The sequence below is a fragment of the Pinus tabuliformis genome, chromosome Q (genome assembly GCF_031772625.1).
Source record: "Pinus tabuliformis cultivar Carrire ecotype Pingquan chromosome Q, CPIR1, whole genome shotgun sequence".
Classification (NCBI taxonomy): domain Eukaryota; kingdom Viridiplantae; phylum Streptophyta; class Pinopsida; order Pinales; family Pinaceae; genus Pinus; species Pinus tabuliformis.
In genome coordinates this window covers 764,063,658-764,086,388 of record NC_142296.1, presented here as the reverse complement: position 1 = coordinate 764,086,388, position 22,731 = coordinate 764,063,658, and the positions used below count along the sequence as shown (strand labels likewise).

At 41.9% G+C, this 22,731-nt stretch overlaps 1 protein-coding gene across 1 annotated transcript in view; it reads left to right on the top strand.

Annotated features, from left to right (window-relative positions):
- LOC149221727 (HIPL1 protein) overlaps positions 1-22,731 on the top strand; it is a 274,325-nt gene that overhangs the window by 4,784 nt on the left and 246,810 nt on the right. The window lies entirely within an intron of this gene.

The following is a 22,731-nucleotide window of genomic DNA, read 5'->3' as shown; positions in this document are numbered from 1 at the left end:
TCGCTAGAATTCATGACTCTAACAAATGACAGGATAAGCATGGAGTTCCAAGAATTTATTTGACAAAGATGCCCAAGATGTGAACAATGAACAGATGAGGTAAAGGAGCAACGACAACGTTTATGGTGGACAGCAAAGTAGATGTTTGTTTTGAGTTAGTGTGGTTTGTGGAATAGACTCCCTAGCATGTTATAAGCAAGTTGGTCATTGTATGTACCCAGAACCATTGTATGTGGAATGAAATGTAAGTTTTAAAGGCATCTGAAAGTTCGTGGTGATCTTAAAACCACTTTGTAATGGTTTATGGTTAGCCTGAAACCATCTTTTGTCACTGTAAAGTGATGGTTTGTGGTGAGCCAGAAACCACATACAGAGCCTTAGTGGCTACAGGACTTGCCCGGTGGTGGCACATTTAAGTTCCGGATTTGCCTGGTGGTGGTAGATCGGACTTGCCCGGTGGTGGCATATTGAAGTTGGCAGATTTGCCCGGTGGTGGCAGATCAAACTTGCCCGGTGGTGGCATATTGAAGTTGGCGGATTTGCCCGGTGGTGGTAGATCGGACTTGCCCGGTGGTGGCATATTGAAGTTGGCGGATTTGCCCGGTGGTGGTAGATCGGACTTGCCTGGTGGTGGCATATTGCCTGAGTGGCTAACGTGTGCACAGGAGCTTTGTGCTCGTAGGAGCAGGTGGACTGCAGTAACACCTGGCTCACGGTCTCAGATATTGGTGTGTCTGAGCATAAGAGGGTTGGTGCACTTTTCTATCTGACAGTTGCGTCGAAAGGCGCAATCAGCGCAACTGTTTGTGATTGTTATTTGGACATGAATATTTGGCTTAGAAAGGCACTGATCTCTCTTTGTTTTTTTTGGAAGTTCTGTACATGCAATTCGCCTGATGGTGGTGGATTTGACTATCATGACAAGTAGTCATTAAGTGGGGAGTTAGAAATAATTAATTCCTACTTGTCTATGGTTGTAATTCTCCATTTGAGGAGTTTGTTCCTACATAATATGAATTTAGTTTCTCCTAGTTTAGTGTGTGGTTGAGAGAATCTCTCAACCACACTACTGTACGTCTAAGATAGCATTCCTATCTTGAGACTATTGATTGTATAAATATGTGTGTAATTTCCTGATTCATGTGAATAGAATATATTATTGAGCGTCTGTAATTTTATCTGAAACAGTTTTTTTTAAGAGGAAGGATATAAAAGAGGTGTGATGGTTGAGTACAGAGTGTAAGTAGATAATGAGATTTTCAAGCTGATATGCGGCCATTGAGCCATAATTAGTGTTTTCTGTAGAAATGAATGAAAGAGAGGGGTTGAGCTTTGAATGCTGGTTTTCACCTTTGAGTTTCCATGTAAATCACTGCATAATGTGTGAATGAATGTCATGGATGTTACATTTTGCATTATTGTAGGTCTTATAACTATTAAGCACGATTTCAAGGGCGTATTCTGTAGAGTTGGGCCAACATTCAATTCGCTTCATTCTCTGTGTTACGATATTGTGAGTATTTATTAAGAGGTCTGCACCCAGCAGTATCGCCTTCCGACCTGCGCCCAGGTTTCCAGCCACCCAGCATCGATTCTGTAGCCCCCTCCAGATTACATCCATGACGACAAAAGAATGTACCTATGTATGTGACAACGCCTGAGTGATTCAGCGAAATGGTCATTTAATCATACATGCTGATGAGCTTACAAAGAACAATCTTTTCCGAATGATATTACCTTCACTCTAGTTTTGGGTATAGTGAATTCTGCGTCCGTGCTTTCGATGGTCTGCTTCTGTTAAAATTTATGCAAATCAAGAAGGAAGTTGCAGTGCTACGATGATTTCAGATTAAAGCTTCGTTTTGGGCCCAGGTTTGAGCTCATGGGTATTCAGTCATCGATTCCGCTTGCCCCCTCCAGGGTGCGGTCTGTGTTCTTGTTTCTCCTCATTCGATAGCAACACCCTGATATTATTATTACTGAAATAGAACAGGTAGCCCGAGGATGCACGTCAAGTGTTTGACGGAATCTGCCCACCAAATTTGACAGTCACTCTGATACCAAAATGGCGGTAGACGGGTCTTCTCTAAATATTTTGATGAATTTTACTACCGAGGAATAGACAAAGACAAAAATATGGGTTTCAAATCCAGGGATTGGATCCGTGCAACAAGACGAGTTGTGCCAAGATGACATGTTTAGCTTTGCTGAATTATCAGCTGTTGAAAACCAGCGAGAGCAAGTAGTTGTCAGCCCGACTGATAGAGCCATGGAGTTCGATTTCTCATTCTGGACAGCCCAGGTAAAACAAATGTTGCAGAAAATGGAATTTCATGAAACTAAAAACAAGCAGCTCCATTCAGATATACACATCCTCTCTGCCAGAGTTTCAGAGGTGGAGGGGGATAATTTATACCTTAAGAAGATGTTATATGAAACCAAAGAGCATGAAATTCTCCATCCTCCAAATGGCGCACTGTATGCAGAAATTCCTGACCTTAAAAGCAAGCAAGAAGAAATCTGATCCCAACAAGCCACCTTCAAACAAGAAACTGAGACACACCTCTGGGTACAGGTGGTTCGAGGGAAGGATAAAACTCCTACCCCTCTTGCAGCAGTTGACGAGGTGATGCAAGCAAAACTTGTGGAAGAACACAACAGACGGGCAAGAGAATTGAATCTCAAGGTGAGAGGTCTCCCCTTACCCCACTCCTCTCCGGATCCTATGGAAGTGGGGGTTAGGTTCCTTCGGGACACCCTTAGCCTCCTCGATATAGCTTTGGACAGAGCCTGGTAGAGCTACGACTCCACTCTCTTCCTCAGGTTCCAGACTGCATCTGATCGACTCCACGCCCTCAGGGCTAAGTGAAAGTTGTTTTCTCTTCCCAACTGGATTTTCTTTGACGAGGACCTCACTCGAGCACATGTTGTGGAACTTAAACAATCCAAAGAACAAGTTATGGCAGCACAACAAGTAGGGAAATGGGCAGTTATCAGGAATCTCCGGGCAGTCATTTGGGACTCCTTCCCACCTGGGTGGGAACCCCGAACTGGAGGTTCCAAATGATGGGCCCACTTGGGGAGGCGACAAGGTACAAGCATTTCTATCTGTTGTTGGAATGGCAATGGATCTTTCTGGTCATCGCCAGGATTCTTGTATGACGCTCTCGAATCAACAGACATCCTCTTCGTGACCGAGACTCATGCGAGCCCTGTTCGACCCCTCCCAGATATTGCAGGTTACCATTGGATCTTTGTTTGCAGGCAAGAGACGAGGAGCTCAGGAGGGGTCAAAAGATCAGGTGGAGTTGCTTGTTTGGCTAGTGACTCATTCTGGAATAGGGTATCTTTGGTAGTCGAAGATGAGTTTGCCAGGTTTATGTGGATTCGGATTAGCGTTGGAGTCTCTCCTCCGAGGGACATCAACATTGCAGTTTGTTACTTCCCCCCAGCGTCTTCACCATTTTCCGTCCATAATGGCTCAAATGGGACCCCTTTATAGACTTGTACACCGACATCACCCAGTACTCTGTTGTTGGGGAAGTCATCCTCCTAGGTGACTTCAATGCTCGCAGTAGAGATCCCCAGATCCCCTCCATGACTAATCAGAGGATGTGTTTTGTACCCTGGGGATAGATCCAGAATTAGTAGGGCTCTACTGGATGTTAGATGATGCTTTGGGGCCCACTACAGTTTATGGTAAGCATCTATTGCAGTTGGGGGAATCCCAGGAGTTGTTGATTCTAAATCGTCTCCCCTATTTCCCAGACTTTCGCTTTTTCACATGCCAACTATATGGCGAGGGTGCGAGTGTAGTTGATTGTGTACTCGCTAGCCATAACTTACTCCCTTTTATTCGCCATTTCTCAGTCTCCCTCATCCCCCTTACTGATCATGCACTTCTTTCCTTCTCTCTCCGGTTTGACCCTCGCCTTCCAACCCATCCCTCCCCTCGGGGCTCACCCTGAACTACCTTCTGATTTGACTAAGGAGACCCTGACATCTTCTCCTCTACCCTACGCAAGATGCTCCCATCGAAGACCCAGTTCTCCTTGCTTGATTCTGCTTCCACTAAATACACCTGTTTTTCATCTGACATTTAGGAAGCAACACTCAAAATTTTCCCCCACCACTCGTTCCACTTCCATCTCCCCTAAAGTTGGATCTTGCCCCATGAACAAATGGTACGATGACGAATGCAAGACTCTACATCGAGAACTTCGATATGATTTCACCCACTCTCAACCCTTCTACTCTGACCTCAAAGCTTCTTATTGTCGTCTCCTTCGTCACAAGAAACGACTCTTTGTCTCTCATAGAAGACGGGAACTTTCGACTCTCCTTGCTCACTCCCCTAAACAATTTTGGCATACCATCCTTCCCCGACGCTCCCCTTCCCTCTTCCACCTGACCTCGACCCTACATCCATGTTCTCTCACACTTCCAACCTTTATGATATCCCCGGCAGTCCCAAATTCATGTTACCTCCCCACCCTCTTCCTGTTACCTATTCTTAGATAGAGATATTAGAGAGGCCATTTGGGTGATGAACAACAACAAAGCAACTGATGAGGAAGGCTACCAAGCAGAGTTCTTTAAGCACGGTTTCTGTGCTTTGGTTAGCTACTTGGCTGATCTCTTCAACCATGTAGCCCGTGATGGTTTTCCACCGACATGGTCACACCACATCATCCATCCGATCCACAAATAAGGTTCCAGCTCAAATCCCAATAACTACAGAACGACCATGGTGGGCCACACGTTCTCGAAGTTGTATGCTATTGTTCTACATAGAAAGCTCTCTAGTGACCTTGAGCAGAGACAACTCAGAGCTAAGGGATAGACAAGGTTTCAAATGGCTCATCAGACCATTGACAACATCTTCACCCTTCATGACGTGATTGAGGAGGCACGACACCGCTCTTTGAAAGTCTATTGTTGTTTTGTAGATTTTCGGAAAGCTTTAGACTCTGTTCCGAGGGAGGCCTTGCTCCAGAGACTCAAAGATATTGGCATCTCTGCAACCCTATTGACCGCTATTATGTGCCTATATGAGTCTGTTCTTGGTCATCTTCACGCAGCCCATGGGATGTCTGGTTTCATCCGAAGCACTATTGGGGTTAAACAGGGTTGTCCACTGTCCCTTACCCCGTTTGGGATCTATATTGATGAGTTGGAAGCATTTCTACACGAGCATATCCAGGACACTGATGGCTGCCTTCTTCACCAGGTTCTGATATCTATTTTACTCTTTGCTGATGATGTGGTCCTCCTCTCCTCATCCCCAGAAGGATTACAGAGGCAGCGGAATGCCTTAGCTTTATTTTGTGATCATCGACAGTCGATGGTCAACTTGGGTAAAACCAAGGTTATGATTTTTATGCTGATGGAAAAACCTGTGAACAATTTATGTAACCAACGTTTCAGACTAGTTAGGTGAGTCCATCATCAAGGCAATGAGATTTGTATTTGAGAAGAGAGATTCGTGAAAATTATGGAGCTATTAATAGTTGTTTAGAAAAATATTTGATATCTTTTTCATTTTTATTTTAATGTCGGCCTAATTGATTCATAATTATTAATTAATTTTTTTTAATATATATCTATATATATATATTTAATTAATTTTATTTAAATATTTATTTAATATTATTAATATTGTTATTATAATTTTAAATTTTGAGTGATAGGTTTTAATAATTGAATATATCTGAATGTGTTTATCTGTTATATATTTAGTTATTTTATTTTATGTGTTTATTTATTTATTTGTTTTATATTATTTTATTTTATTGTATTTTATTAATTTTTTTTTTATTTATTTAAATTTTTTTATATTATTTTTTCTTATATTTATTTATTTATATAACTATTTATTTATTATTATTTATTTAACTTACTTATTATTATTAATTAATTAATTTATTATTATTATTATTATTATTATTTTTTTAAATTTAATACATTTATTTATTATTCTTATTATTAGTTAGTTATCTATTAATATTATTATTATCCATATTATTATTAATATGAAATATCCTTTTTCATTTTATTTATAGTTAATTATATCCTATGCTATAACAAGTAACTTATTTATATAGCATAGGATATAATTAACTATAAATAACATGAAAAGAATATTTCATAATAATAATAATATTAATAGATAACTAACTAATAATAAGAATAATAAATAAATGTATTAAATTAAAAAAATAGTAATAATAATTAAAAATAATAATATTAATAATAATAAATATTAATAATAAACATAAATAAATAAATTGAAAATAAATTAATAATAATGAATAAATAATAATAAATAAATTGTTATATTTAATTGAAAATAAATTAATATTAATAAATAAATAAATAATAATAAATAAAATAAATAAATGGTTATACAAATAAATAAATATAAGAAAAAATAATATAAAAAAATAAAAATAAAAATAAATAAATAAAATAAATAATAAAAATAAAAATAAAAAATAAAATAAAAATAAAAATTAATAAAATACAATAAAATAAAATAATATAAAACAAATAAATAAATAAACACATAAAATAAAATAATTAAATATATAACAAATAAACACATTCATATATTCAATTATTAAAACCTGTAACTCAAAATTTAAAATTATAATAACAATATTAATAATATTAAATAAATATTTAAATAAAATTAATTAAATAATTATATATATATATATATATATATATATATAAATTAATTAATAATTATGAATCAATTAGGCCGACATTAAAAAAAAAAAATCAAATATTTTTCTAAACAACTATTAATAGCTCCATAATTTTCACGAATCTCTCTTCTCAAATACAAATCTCATTGCCCTGATGATGGACTCACCTAGCTAGTCTGAAACGTTGGTTTCATAAATTGTTCACAGGTTTTTCCATTAGCATAAAATTCTGTCAGCCTGTATGGATTCTCTCTTTAACAAGGTTATGATCTTCAATGGGGTGAAGAAAACCTTAGACCTTCACTTTCTATTCAAAGGGGAGGAGATTGAGATCACCTGCACGTATACTTACTTGGGGGTGCAATTTTGAGGTCCCCGCTTCAGTTTGCAACCAACGCTTCAGCGTCAAATCAACAAAGGATATGGATCCTTAGCCCTTCTCGAGAGAAAGTGCTTTCGACATCTCACTTCCAGGACATCTCGTCGAAGATGAGCCTCATGGACACCTTGATTCGTCCCACTGTTCTATATGGCTCAGAGATTTGGGGATTGTCTTTACTTGAGTCAGATTGGGCTTCAGCTGAGACAGTCCAGATTCTTCTTCTCTGCCGCATCATTAGGTGCAAACTGACAGTAACACAGCACATCATCCTTCAGAGTTCGGAGCTTAGCCCTTTCGGCTTGAGACGGTCTTTAGATTGGTTTCATTCTTGCATCATGTCCAGGGCTTTGTAGACTCGATAAAAAATAGGGACCGATATCCTTACTTGGCATATTGCTCTTCTGCGACTATTGCTCGTTCTACTCCCTCAGGCCGAGCTAGATGTTGGTTTACAGGAGTTTCAAATCTCTTAGAGTTAGTGGGAATTCAGTTGGATCGTCTCCCTCCTTTCCGATATTCCTTAGATGCTCCTAGTCACCTTTTATCTACTAGACAGGAGATAAACAAGATCATTAGGGAGGACATCTAGAGGCAGTTTGTCTAGGTCACCTGGGCAATCCTCCGAGAGGGTTGCACCCAAAGATGGCCTTCTACGCTGAGCACTTCTTGGAGTTGAGAGACGGGCTCATTGTTCGACCCTAGTATACGTTTCACCACTGGATGCATGCTCTTCACATTCCTCTAGGCCAGTTTAGAGTAGGTTCTCATAGACTTCGAGTAGAGACGGACCACCAGGTGGATAGACCAGACAAAATCTGCCAGGTATGTCATTTACAAGAAGTGGAGACCGAGGTGCACTTCATTCTTGGATGCCTTGTCTACTACGAGATCAGAGGAAGGTTTCATTGCTTGTTCAGAGATTCTCGGACCCTTGCCGACTTTTTCAGGTATCCCGATCAGAGATGTTTGGCCCTATATATGCAGGAGGCTCTTAGGTTCTGAGTGCATATTCTTCAACCTCCCATCAGACCAAACCCCACACAGAGGATCACGACATTTTTCAGGGTACTACCTTCAGACAGGGGCACCAAGAGATCGATTGATACCAGTACGTATCCAGACTCTCGATCAGTGAGGATCTATGGGACCTCACCCTGGCACATGAGATCTCAGCAGCAAATCTGTCTCAGATTTGTTCCTAGGAGGCGGACTAGGTCCTCCAGCATTCAGCAGTGCGCGAACGCCCCCAGGAAACGATTTAGTGGACAGTCTGCACTTGCCACCGGCTCTTTATCGGGCCAACAGACTTTGTTGAGTTTCTTCAGTGTTATTCATTCAGCCTCGATTGTTAGGAGAGATGGGTCTGATCCTCAGACCTATTTACTTCATGCATTGTATCTTTTATAGGAGACCATTTGGTTCTCCTGCTTTGTCTAGACATCATTGTACTTAACAGTCCCTTTGACCTACTTTGTGGTCATCAGCTGGACATAAATATAATTATCTTATCTTATCTTGTCTCACTCTCTCTATATTTTTTTCCCCAAACTATTTGATGGATGCTTAAGACAGCTTGGTTTCATATATCGTACATGGAAATATTTTTGAATGAGAGTCTGAAAACCTCTAAGTGGGGTTCTCTAAGATTCCAACCATGTTGAGAAAAAGGTCTCTGGAATAAAGTTGATGGGAAACTATAGTAAGAGCTATGCGTATTTTTAGACCTTAATGAGAAATACAATTCAGATCAGAAAATCATTTGCAGTGCGACTACTCCACAAGTCTATTTTCCCTTTGTTCCAAGTTCATTTGGGACTTCTAATTGTTCTTCTTACCTTACGCAGCTCATTTCAGGCAGTATACCTTACCATTCTATATATTTTGAATATTTCATAGAAACCTGTTTTTAGGTAGATGATTTGAAGACCTCCAATGCTTGCGAATATCTGATCTACAATAGTGAGAAAATTGCATTGGTCACAACACAGTTTCATGTTGGTCAAGGGTCTAGACATCACGGGCAGTTTGCTAAGCTGCACTAGACACAGCCTGATGCCACTTGCAAAAAATATGGTTTTGCGAAATGCACGACTTTCTGCAACATTTTCTGAATTTAATACTTCTCTGTAGAGATTGCAGGACATCAACATGCGGTCCACGACAAACGGTTAGAATCACTCATTGTATATTGCAAGTTCCATTCTTGTTTGCCCCAAGCTTGTTGGCAGGTGGTATTTAGAATCAACCCGACTTCTGTCAAAACACTCTGCGCTCATGTTCTTCAGTCCAGTTCGGCTGTTATTCAGCCTTGGAACTGTTGTATCTGCACCAAAGGGAATTTCAAAAGTTAGATACCTTCAGGAAATACCAAAAAATACTGGGTGATTTCAAATATTAGATACCTTCAGCGAACGACAGAAATTGCTGGGTGATTTCAAAGTCAGATAGGTGGGGTGGACTAAACAACTTCGTGAAAGAATGTTTCTTGACCTAATTTTACTTGAAAATAAGAAGATCAATATGTTAAGTCACACGCACCAGAGTTTTAGTGGATGAATACCCCATTGTGTAGATGATTGCTTTGTCAAGACTCAAACTGGTGCCTATTCTGCACTACACTCCTCTGCTAGTGGAAATAACTCTTTAATCACTTGGACTCCCTGTCAAGTAAAAGTGCATATGCAATTGAATTCTTTAATTGCATTTGTTAAATTCAGATTTCAAAAGTTGTAGGCAAGTGATTCCAGGGGAAAGGGGACGATTCCAGCTAAAGATACCAAGTACATTCATGTTCAATCTTTCTTGGGATTAAGATTGCTTATTCCCTAAACATGAGTTGATGTTTAGGATTAATGTTTGGTTGGTCCCAAATGATCTACCAAGTACATTCATGTTCAATCTTTCTTGGGATTAAGATTGCTTATTCCCTAAACATGAGTTGATGTTTAGGATTAATGTTTGGTTGGTCCCAAATGATCTTACATAGCTGCGGTAAGAATGTTTAGTGTTAGCTCCAAATGATCTTAGGTAGCTGGGATAAGTTTGGTGGAGAGCGAGGGAGGTCAGTGCTTGTAGGGGGGGATGGCGGGGAGGAGCTGAAACCTCCATAGTAGGCATCTAAGTATGATTCTTGTCCAAATCATGAAGAGATCAACTTGAATTTTGATGGTTTGGTGAGAGAGGCTGATATCAACGTCACCTCTCTTGGCTATTCCTATCTTGGCTGTCCAGGTCACGACATCTTCGGTAACCTTTCTTTTGCTTGTTACTTATCCTGGTATCATCTGTTTTCGCTCGGATGGTCTAGTGTTTAGTGAATTGGGATATTTGTTAATCCTTTGTATGTTGGACTTTGGTTTGTTACGACGAGGTTTGGTCTTGGTCCTAGTCATCTTTGGGCCGTAGGTTTGGCGGTATTGTTTGGTTTGTGGTTTTGTAAGGTAATGTCTGGGTACCTCTTGTCGGTGTTTGATGTCCTAAGTAATTGTCTTAAAAAAGGTGGCTTTAATCTTGGTACGTCTTTTTTCTGGGTCTGTTTGTGGCTTTGTTTTAGTGCTTTGAGCATTGAAAGTTATAAGTTTGGAGGTGGGTATTACCCTTGTGAGCCTAGTAAACGTGGGTTGTTTCTTGGCTTGAGTTGGTGTCATAAGTTTGAAGTTTGTAGACAATGCGTTGTTAGTTAAATTGTTACAGCTTGGTGCAAACCCCAGACCCCCGGCTGTGGTTTTATGTGTGGACATTTTAAAAGGGTGCCTCTCCCGCGCATCATGCCGCTTAGGCAACGTATGCACAATAGGAGGGGTGGCGGCGCCAAGGGTCCCTAGGGCCAACATAGGGCTCGTTTATTTGCGCAAGAATCAGTCGAGGCTTACTTCAATCATATCCCTCCTGAGATTGGTTGGGAAATCTAGAATTTGGAAACCATGGTGGGCGCTGAGAGGCAAGCATTTTTTGACACTATGATCTTGAAAGAGGTCTCATGTTGAGTTCCCAAACGTGGTCACACCAAAGGAAGAAGGAAATAATATCTCAATTCAATTGCATTGCACTGACAGATGAAGACTCTATTCGGCATGGTACTGAAAGACAAACAATTGGAAAGATATAATGTGTTTGCCTCATTAGAAGACATCAAGAGAATGCTGAGAAATCAACGTTGCTTCATGGACACAATGGATGCAAGGTTGGTCCATATAGAAGGCAATCTTCAATGTGATTCTTGTTGGAAATTGTAACTAGGTTTAGTCTTCATAATGAATTGAAGAAGACATTTATTTTATAAAATACACTTGATTTTGTTTATGTCCTATTTGGACACATGAAAGAAAAGAAAAAAATGAATTCTATAATTGATATTTTTGTCTTCCAACTTTCCAAGTCGACCCTCCTAGGAGATAGGTCGGCTTCCCTTTCAGAAGTGGGAAGCAACTATATATTGGCCAACGTGTTCATCTTTTACGCAGATTTCGTGGATCTTCTGAAGTAAGTACAAATCTCTATGGATAAACAGATTTCGGGTGCCTTTCTCTCTATGAAACTCGAATGACCTTTATGTGAATATTTAGAGCTTCTGAAGTGACACAGTTCGGGCTTGAGGTGACACAGTTCGGGCTTCTGAGGTGACACAGTTCAGGCTTCTGAGGTGACACAGTTCATTCTTCTGAGGTTCTCTTGATAAAAGGACTATGGTTTTATCTCTGTAGTAAGTTGAAACTGTAATATCCCTAATGGAAGTATTAAGTGATAACAAAAGTAAAATATGGACATGCAACCAAAAATTCAACATACACACAAAAATATCAGATTACACCATAAAATTGCACCAAAATACAGAGCCATTTTATTATTCTAAGCATAATGGAGTACAAATAGATGGGAATAGAGGAACTTGGGCTTGCTATAGCAAGCAAGGCAAAACCCAAGTGATAATAATGATGCCCAAGCATTGGAAAGGCTGCTCTCCAATTTCTGCGTTAACCCAGTAATATTCTGCTACTGCTGCCAAATGGGAAATGGGAAATCTATCCTCAGAAGTGCTTAGAAAATTCTAAAAATTTAGCTGGTGCACTTTCTCAATGAGTCCAACAAAACCCATAAAGGGTTTGGCCTCCTTCCAACCAACCTTGGAGCCCCTCAAAAAGTGCGAGTTCCTCCGACGCCTAGGAAATTAGCGCCACCTGGAAATGTCACTACAATTTGGCACTAAGCTCTTGAAAATTCCTCCCAAAGTTTACCTCTTCAATTTCACCCAATTTGGCCCCCAAATTCCCTTGTCTTCTCACTACAACAATGCAGCTCCTCAAATGCCTCCGTAGGCCCAACCAATCAACCTCTGTGCAGTTTGTGTGAGCAAAATTTCAGCTTGTAGATTAGACACTACTTCAAGCCTGCAAACCTCCACAAATTCCCTGCAAAATTGCTAGCAATCCACCTCCAAATTCATGGAAACCAATGTGCAGTGTAGTTGCTCACCCAAGTGATTCGACCTCCCTCAACTGCTCCTAGTCTCCACACCAAAGCAAGTCAAATGCCCAATAATCAGTCCCGGAACAACTCCAAATTGCAGCAAAATCTCTCCTAGGGTGACACTCAAGGTTCACTGAAGAAAGAGTTGGAAATTCCCGCTTGGATATCTCCTTGTGCTCAATAGCATGAGTTGACTTGGCTAAATAGCTCAAGCGAACAAGGTTCATATTTCAGATTGGCAAAAGACCTCAAAATGATGCTCCCCTCTTCTATTTATCCTTGCTGCCCTTCTCTCTCCTTGTGGGCCCTCCCATTCGACCTCCCTCTCTTCTCTCTTCCCTCCACATCGAATTTCCTCAAGGGAGTTCAAATTTCTCCTTTGAGGTGGCCCCCACATTCCACCATCCAAATAATTTCTCCTTCTTTCTAATGTTTTGGAGCCTCCCTTCTCACAAAATTTAATTTGATGTCTCTCATCCACTTTTTCCTAAGTTTTATGCCCAAAATTTGTCCACCACCAAAATTGCAAAATTTTGGAACTCACTTAGCAAAATTTAATTAGAGGGAATATTATAGTCCTCCCCTCCCAAATGTTGCTTGTCCTCAAGTAATTATAATGCCAGGTGTTGTAGTATTTGCTCCCCCTCCCATGTGGCATCCTCCTCTGGCAGATCTTTCCACTGAACCAAAAACTCCTTAGTGACCCTGCTCTAGAGTTTCGTCTCTCTCACCTCCAAGATGGCCTCTACTAAGATCGAATGTCCCTCATCATCCATAGGTGGAAACTCTGTGGCTGCGACAACTTGTTGTCCCAAAGCCTTTTTTCAGGCAAGAGACGTGAAATACATTGTGCACCTTGCTCCCTGGTGGGATCTCCGACTCATATGCTACTTCCCAAACTGCTTGGCCACCTTATAAGGCCCATAAAATCACGGTTTTAGCTTCTCTGCTCCCTTCTGCTTCATGGTAGACTACCTGTACGACTGGAGCCTCAAAAAGACTAAGTCTCCAACCTCAAAGTGCCTCTCAACTCTACCCTTGTCTGCATATAGCTTCTATTGGTTTTGGGCTATTTGCAGGTTATCCTTGAGAGCTCTAAGGATATCTTGGCTCTCCTGTATCCAATCCTTGGCCCCTAGGGCCTTGCTATCTCCAAAAACCATATCAACAAAGGTTAGTGCATCATAACCATACAAAGCACGAAAAGGTGACATACCTATGGACATGTGGTAGGTGGTGTTATAGCAGTACTCTTCAAGATGTAGCCACTTCACCCACACATGTCGCTGCCATGTCACATAGCTGTGTAAGTAGCCCTCTAGCCACTTATTCACTATCTCAGTCTGGTCGTCCGTCTGCAGATGATAGCTAGTGCTAGGTGGGAGCTCACTCCCCACAAGACGAAATAACTCCTGCCAAAAGTCTCCCATGAATCTGCTATCTCTGTCGCTAACAATGGACTTAGGGAGACCATGTAACCTGAATACCTCCTTGAAAAATAACTCGACCACTTGTGAAGCGGAATACCGAGTCAGAATGGCAAAAATGTGGGCGAAATTTAGTCAACTTGTCGACCACCACATAGATGCAATCCTGCCCTTGTATTGTTGGCAATCGTGTGATGAAGTCCATGGAGATGCTCTCCCATTTCCTCTCAGGAATAGGGAGGGGTTGCAATAGGCCAGTCGGATGTGTCTGCTCACCTTTGTTCCTCTGACAAGTGTCATACTCCTGAACATGCCTCAAAATGTCCTCCTTGAGGCCCCTCCAAGTGAAGCGCTCTCTAATGGCCCTATATGTCTTGAGGAACCCCTGATGCTCTTCCAACGATGAGTCATGTGCAGCCTGCATGATTTTCTCCCACAACTGGGAGCCTAGTACCAAATAAATCCTCTCTTCATAGTAGATCACCTCGTTCATCACCCTATATCGGTCATCCCCAGTCATGCCATCCAAAGTCTCACACGCATGTCGGTCCTTAGAGTACTCAACCAACAATTGCGCTCTCCAATCTTGAGCAATGCTCATGAGCGAAAGTATTGCGGGCCTCCTAGATAATGCATCTGCCACCACATTTTGCTTTCCCTTGACATACTCTATGTCAAAATCATATGCCTGGATCTTGCTGACCCACTTCTGCTACCTCTCATTCAGCTCTCTCTGCTCCAAGAAAAATTTGAGACTGTTGTGATCAGTCTTCACCTTAAACTTGTTGCCCACCAAGTACTGTCGAAACTTGTCTAGCGCATGCATAATGGCTAGCATCTCCTTGTTGTATATAGAATACAACCTCTCATGTGCCTGTATGTTTGGGCTCTCAAATGCAATCGGGTGTCTCCCCTGCATCAAAACTGCCCCAAAGCCCTCTCCAAATGCATCGCACTCCAAAACAAAGGGTTGTGAGAAATCAGGTAGGGCTAACACTAGGAAAATGCTCATCACCTTCTTGAGGCGCTTAAAAGCTTCCTGGGCTACATTTGTCAACACAAAAGCTCCCTTCTTCTTCAAATTTGTGAGGGGTGTTGCCAGCTGGGAAAATCCCCTTACGAATCTCTTGTAATATGTGCATAGGCCTAGGAATCCCTGCAACTCCGTCACATTCCTGTGTGTTGGCTAATCCAAAATGGCCCTGATCTTCTCCTGGTGAACTCGCACCCCATCCTCCCCAATGACATGGCCAAGATCAATGTTGCATGATCCTTCCCTCCCCCAAGGTTCCAAAGGCGGAACCGCAACCCGTATGGATCCGTGGGGATTTGCCGGTGGAACACAGTGATTCCCCTTAGATCTATGGTGGATCGGGCACAGATCTGGGCAGATCCCGAGCGAACTGAGGCTCGACGAGTGGTTCCATGGAGGGCGACCCAATTTATTATTTTTTTAAATTATTTTTTTTTGCTTTAACTTGAGTTGGGGGCGACTTTAAGATGAGTTAGAGAAATAATAGATGGGGATAAAATTCATTTCCCCCTCTTTTCCTTACTCTTCTATCTTTGGAGAGCTTGGAGAAGAGAGGAGAAGAGAGATTGGAGAAGAGAGGCTTGAGGAGAGCTTGGAGGAGTAAAGGAGGAGGAGCCAGGAGTAGTGAAGGAGGAGGAGCTTGGAGGAGTAAAGGAGAAGGAGCTAGGAGTAGTGAAGGAGGAGGAGCTTGGAGGAGTAAAAGACAAAAGGAGGAGGAGCTTGGAGGAGTAAAGGAGGGGCTTCCATCTACAAGAGCTAAAGACATAAGTGAACACCCCAAACTCCCTCATTTTTCTGTCATTGTTGTTTGTATTTTTCTCCTCCCTCTCCAACTCTTTCTTCTTGCTTATTTCATTGCATGTTGTCCATCTATATTCATATTCCAAAATGGTGTTCTTTTGGCTTCTATGTATCATTCCACTTTTGGTTTTTATGATGGTAAGGGGGGTAGGAATAGAAGGGAAGAAGAACAAGAGGATAGTGGTCCCCATATGAGTGACCCAATGTATGATGGGGAGGAAGGGTTTGAAGAGGAAGGGGCTGAAGAGGACACTGAAAAGCAAGAGGGGGAAGCTGCAGTGACACCCTTGTGGAATTATGTGACCAAACTTGAAGGGGAAAAGGTGGTGGAAGCTACAAGTTTTTGTGCCCTCATGGTTGTCATGGAGGAAAACCATATAGTGGTTCATATACCTGTGTGAGGAGGCATCTTTGTGGGGTGTTGGAAAGTGATGAGAAAAAGGGTGTCATGGGGATAGCAATTTGCCCTAAGGTTTCAGCTGAACAAAGAAGAAAATACATCCAAATAGAAGAGGCTGCACAACAAAAAAACAAGAAGCAAAAAACTCATTTTGAATCAAGTGCAACCTCTAGATTTGGTAGCTCATCTCCTCATGGTACTTCTGCAACCTCTGGAAGTAGAAGAAATGTTGCTGGGAGGGATGATGTGGATGGAAAGATAGTCCGATTTCTTTGTGTTTGCAGTGAACCATTCAATGTGCTTGGCTCTCCCCATTGACATGATATGGTTAAGGGCATCAATGAAGCCCCAAAGGGATACAAGAGCCCCAACTATGAGAAAGCTAGAGCAATGTTATTAGAAAGAGAAAAAGCAAAGGTTCAAAGAGCTTTGACACGTTTTACAAATGTGTGGGTGGATTGTGGGGTATCCATTGTATCAAATGGGTGGACAAATGTTAGAAACCAACATTTGATAAATGTTCTTGGTGTTTTTGAAACATTGCATGTCATGACTCCTCTTCCATCAATGCAACTTCCCAAAACATTGCTGTTAAGTTATGGTATGTTCTATGCTTATAACAGTTTACTTCTTTTTCTTATTATATTCCACCGATTAGCAATCACATGTACATAAAGTAAAGTGCAGATAGAACATTAAACGATCGACAGAAAACAAGCCAAGACAAGAGACACAAGATGTGGCGGCTAGCCAGGGACAAACCCCACAATGTGTGGGGAAACCCTTTGATCAAATCTTCTTTTATCTTCAATAATTCAGCAGAGAGAAATAGTACAATAAATCTGATTCATATCAGCAGTAGCAAACCCTAGATCAGCAGCATCAGCATTAGCGGCTTCATTATCAAACTAAGGCAGACGATATCTCACAAACTGTTCGTCGGATTGACTTCATTCCACCACCAAAAGTTTCGAATTCCAGAGGAGGTTCAGATGAACCTACAGCGCAGTTCCAAAGAGGAGATATTCTAGGCCACACAGGTCAATCTTTACTTCTGCAGTTGTAGCTTCAGTTTCAGCAGTTTCCGGCTTCAAACTAGGGCAGTCGATATCTTGCAAACCGTTCATCGGATTGACTTCATTCCACCACCAAAAGTTGCGGCTTTCAGAGGAGGTTCAAATGAACCTACAGCGCAGTTCCAAAGAGGAGATCTTCTAGGCCACGCAAGTCAATCTTTACTTCTGCAGTTGCAGCTTCAATTTCAGCAGTTTCCGGCTTCACATGTGTGAGAGAGAGACCCATTTCAGCGCAGTAGAGAAGAGACTCATTTCTGCGTAGTAGAGAGAGAGAGAGATGTGATGAGATGAGTGAGTCCAAATGAGGAAAAGTCCTCTTATATTTATACACAACGTTGGTGGGTGAATAGATGCGACTGTTGGGCTTCTGAGCCTACATGAGTTGTAGGTCGGCTTGATAATAATTCCATAATCAAAATAAATTCATATCTCCATGAATACTTATCGGAATCAGATGATCTTTATATCAATCCTACACCTCTCGACGAGAGGAATCTAATAAAAATATTATCAGCCATGAATAAGATGACCCACATGAAGTTTTGCCCTGGTTGCCAATTTTAACACTCCCTCTCAACCATGGAGAACTTCATCTGCAATCTGTCTATTGGTCGTTACTATTCATCCATCAAATGCACTGCCCTATACAGCCTGACCCTTGCCCTGCTCTGCTCTATTCTGCCTGTTCTGCTTTGTCTTGTTCTGCCCTGCATTGATCTGTACTGTTTTGCTCTGTTCTGCTTTGCTCTTGCATTGTTCTGTTCTGCTCTGCTTTTGTCCGAATTATGAAGAAGAAGAAATGATCGAGGATGTATCATACTGACTCAAGGTCAGTCTCAGAGTATGTACCACTGGTCCCAGACCAATCTCAACCAACCCGAAGTCAGCATCACAGTGAGTACAACTCCACTGGTCCTAGACCAATATCATCCTCCACTGACTCAAAGTCAGTCTCAGAGTGCGTACCACTGGTCCCAGACCAGTCTCAGCCGACCCGAAGTCAGCTTCATAGTAAGTACCACTCCTACCACTGGTCCCAGACCAGTATCGCAGTCTCAGAGAGTGTACCACTGGTCCCAGACCAGTCTCAACCGACCCGAAGTCAGTGTCATATTATGTACCACTCTCACTGGTCCCAGACCAGTACTGCACTGACACAAAGTCAGTCTCGGAGTATGTACCACTGGTCCCAGACCAGTCTCAACCGACCCGAAGTCAGCGTCATAGTATGGTACAACTCCTACCACTGGTCCCAGACCAGTATCGCAGTCTCAAAGAGTGTACCACTGGTCCCAAACCAATCTCAACTGACCCGAAGTCAACGTCATAGTATGTACCACTCTCACTGGTCCCAGACCAGTACTGCACTGACACGAAGTCAGTCTCGGAGTATGTACCACTGGTCCCAGACCAGTCTCAACCGACCCGAAGTCAGCGTCATAGTATGGTACAACTCCTACCACTGGTCCCAGACCAGTATCATTGATCCCAGATCAATGGAGGTCATCCTGGCGTAGGGAGTACGGTAGATACAACGATGCGTCCATCGGTACTACTATGGTCCCTAACTTCATTTCCCTGCTCATTGATCAGATGAGAGGTACTTCCCATGAGTCCCAGACTGCATGGGTAGGATGCCTCAACATGAGAACTAATCAATCATGTCCTCACAGGAGAACACATCAATCCTGCTACAATCGCTGTGGAGAACACATCAATCCAGGCTGCCATGGAGAACACATCAATCCAGGCCTCACAGGAGAACTAATCATCCTACTACACAGGAGAGCGAATCATCCTGTTCCACAAGAGAGCGAATCATCTTGTCCCACAAGAGAGCGAATCATCTTGTTCCAGTGTGCACCACCAGGGGAGGGTGAGTCACCCTGTGGTCATATGTTGCTCCAGTAGGAACCGCAAGCCCTCAGAGCTCCCAGAGCTCAATGTATGCAACATGCAGGACCCTTGTACAAAGGTTTCTTGCCGACTCCAAGTCGTTTGGGAAAATCACAGATTAGATCTTTCCTTGGGGCTTTGACAAGGGTATCAACCTGTAGATCATGTTAATGTGATGGAGCTTCCTTGCTCATCGACTTACCATATCCCAGATGATGTCTATCTGCTGGAGCAATTGACGAATACGGGATTCCTCAATAATCGAATCCCACCTCTGGTTGTTACAGAGAATCATAGTGGTATCCAATGTAAATCCAAACAGCTCACTGAAGAGCTTTCGCAACCAGACTGCCTCACACGAGGTTATGCTAGCAACAATATATCCTGCTTCAGCGGTGCTCAAAGCCACCGACTTCTGCTTCCTGCTCATCTAGGATATCGAAGTAGATCCCAAGGTGAAACAGTACCCGGAAGTGCTCTTACGGTCCACCACACTGCTTGCCTAATCAACATCAGTATATCCAAGTAGTCTCACATCTCCGGCAATGTATCTTAATCCATGAGAGATTGTGTCCTGAAGACATCTCAGAAGATTCCTGGCATCAATCCAGTGAGGCTCAACCAAATATGAGCTCACAATGCTAACTGCAAAACATATGTTCGGACGGAGGTTCACCAAGAACATCAATGCGAATGAGTTTTTGAAACTTAGAGGCATTTCCCAAGTCTGGTTCGACATCACTACCATATAACTTCTAAAAGTTAAGATCCTCGAGGTAGTCACAGGCTTGCAGTCCATCATATCGAATCTTTCCAATATATTTACCACATATTTTCCTTGAGATAGGAAAATTTCCCTTGGCTTCTGCCACACTTCAAGTCCTTGGTCCTTCATTTCAAATTCAGAAGCCATCTCCCTCTTACATTTGTGAATGAGAGGGTTTGCACCTGTTAGAAAGAGGTCATCACATACAACACCAGTATGAGAGTCTTGTCATCTTCAACCTTAAAGTAAAGGTTAGGATCGGCTTCACTCCTAGTGAATCCCAGCTTCATCAAGTAGCTATCGATCCTCTCATACCATGCTCGGGGTGCTTGCTTCAGTCCATAGAGAGCCTTCTTCAACCTGCATACATGAGATTTTCAATCATAAATCTCAAATCCTTCAGGTTGCTCCACATAGACCTCTTCTTTGATAGAACCATGCAAGAACGCGGTCTTAACATCCATCTAATGTAGGTTCCATCCTTGTGAAGCCACAAGGGCTATGATCAAGCGGATGGTCGTATATCTGGCAACAGGTGCAAATATCATAGTCTATACCTCCCTTCTGGGATAAACCACGAGCAACAAAATGAACCTTATACTTTTCCATACTTCCATTTGCTGCATGCTTTATCTTGTAAAGCCATTTTGAAGTAACAATTGTCATGTCCAAGGTCTAGGAACTACTTCCCAGACATCATTCTCCATAATAGACTCATATTCTATGGTCATAGCATCCTTCCATAGTTAATGCTTGATGACATCTGAGAATGATGAAGGTTCATTTTGTATGATCGTGCTCAGATGGTCAGGTATCCCTGATACCTGTTAAGTTTCTTACTTTGACGGAAGGTTCCTCAGGGTGCAGCATGTCCTTCAGCATCATCAAGTATCCCCCTAAGCCATGAAGGCTTCTTCCTAGAAGAGGAAGGCTCATGTGGATGAGAATCAATCAGATCCATGGGTTCTTCTACATCAGGCATTGATTCATCATCCTTTTCTTTCGGTTCCCTGGTGTCAGCTTCTTGAGAGCTCCTCAAAGTTGGAAGATTGTTTACCTTGCGGTGAACTTTTCTTCAGGAGTCTTGGAACCCAATGCTTGATGAGGGCATCGATTTTGTACATATACGGCGGTGATTGTAGTTTCAGCCCATAGAAACTTCGGAAGTCTTTGATCATGTAGCATGGCCCAGACAGCTTCCATCATCGTGTGGCTCTTCCTTCCCACCACACCATTCCGCTCAGGAGTATGTGGTGTAGTAGTCTCCCTCTTAATGCCAACCTCAGGTATGCCTGAGTGAACCAATTGTAATATATCAGAGGTCTTGCTTTGGCTTGAGGGGAATGGTCCCCTTTTGATCTTTCCTTCGGCACATCCTGGACATACACCTTCTTTCTCTACTCAGAATTCGGGCATCCCTATCACCATTTGTCTTAGACCGAGTATAGCTTTATAATGAAGGGGGGCAAACCTCTAATGCCAAAGTTCGGACTGAAGAGATGTGTCATAAGACATGACACCTAGTAGACTTCCATCGACCTGATATAATGAATCAACACTAAACCCAAGAGTAAAGGCATCTTTAACATTATTTTTCCATATACGTACCTTGCCATCACTGAAGGTTACCTTGTAGCCTTTGTCTTCCGTTGCCAAGATGGACACTAGGTTCTTTTTGAGGTCAGGTGCATTTAATACATCCTGGAATTTCTTGCCTTCTTGAATGCTTGTCCTCTTCCTTGATTCCCAGCTCTCCTCTTACCTTTGCTGTTGAATTTGTCATTCCTTTGATTGCCATCAGAGGGATTTCTAGTTGCACCACTGCATACTGTACCATGCTGCTCTAATCATGATTATCATCATGCTGCCCATGTCCATGATTTTATCCATCATAATGCTGCTCAAACTAGTGTGCATCATCATCATGCTGTCCTATATGTCCATGATCTCATTCATCATGATGCTCATGATCTCATACATAGTGACTTGCTTTATCGCAAATGTAACATCGTCATTTTCTTCTAGCCTTAGGTCCAGCCTTTCCTTTTGATTTAGTCCCGGAATTATTTCTTTTCTTAGCATGAGAAGAAAACGCAGCAGGAGGACCTTTAGGCATGTGCATTTCTTGCTCTTCTTCCCTTGTTTCTTCTTGCATGCATCTAGTCATTAATTCCTCGAAACCAGGGATTACATTATTGTTCAGAAGAGTAGTCCTGAACACATACCATTCAGATGGTAATCCTCCAAGAGTTATGAGTGTCATTTCTCTGTCAGTAATAGTTTCCCCAATAGATAGGAGATCATTCTTGATTTCGGTGATTCTTAAGAAGTATGCTTGCATACTTTCATCTTTACCCTTCTTGATTTCCCTCAGCTTATTTCTAAGAAACAAAACTTGATTTGCATCATTAACTTTAAATAAACTCACCAGTCTATCGTAGATTTCCTTGGAGGTGTCTAGATCAGAGATGTAGGCCACCAAGTGCTTGTCGATAGAGTCCCGGATGATCTTCTATTGTTTTGACTTCTCCATTTTTCCATTTGTTCCAGGCAACAGCCGATGCATTTGATGGAGGCTCAACAATATTGCCTCTCACATGATCCAACACTCCTTGATTCTCAAGGGTTAGATCGATAGACATCTTCCATCCGTGATAGTCAGCTTTCTCACGGAGCTTGTCTTCGGCAAGAAAGAGTGTTGAGGACCCCATAGCTCTTTTAAGATAGCCTTGCCAATCTTCTCTTCGATGATTGCTCTTGCTCTTGCTCGGGCT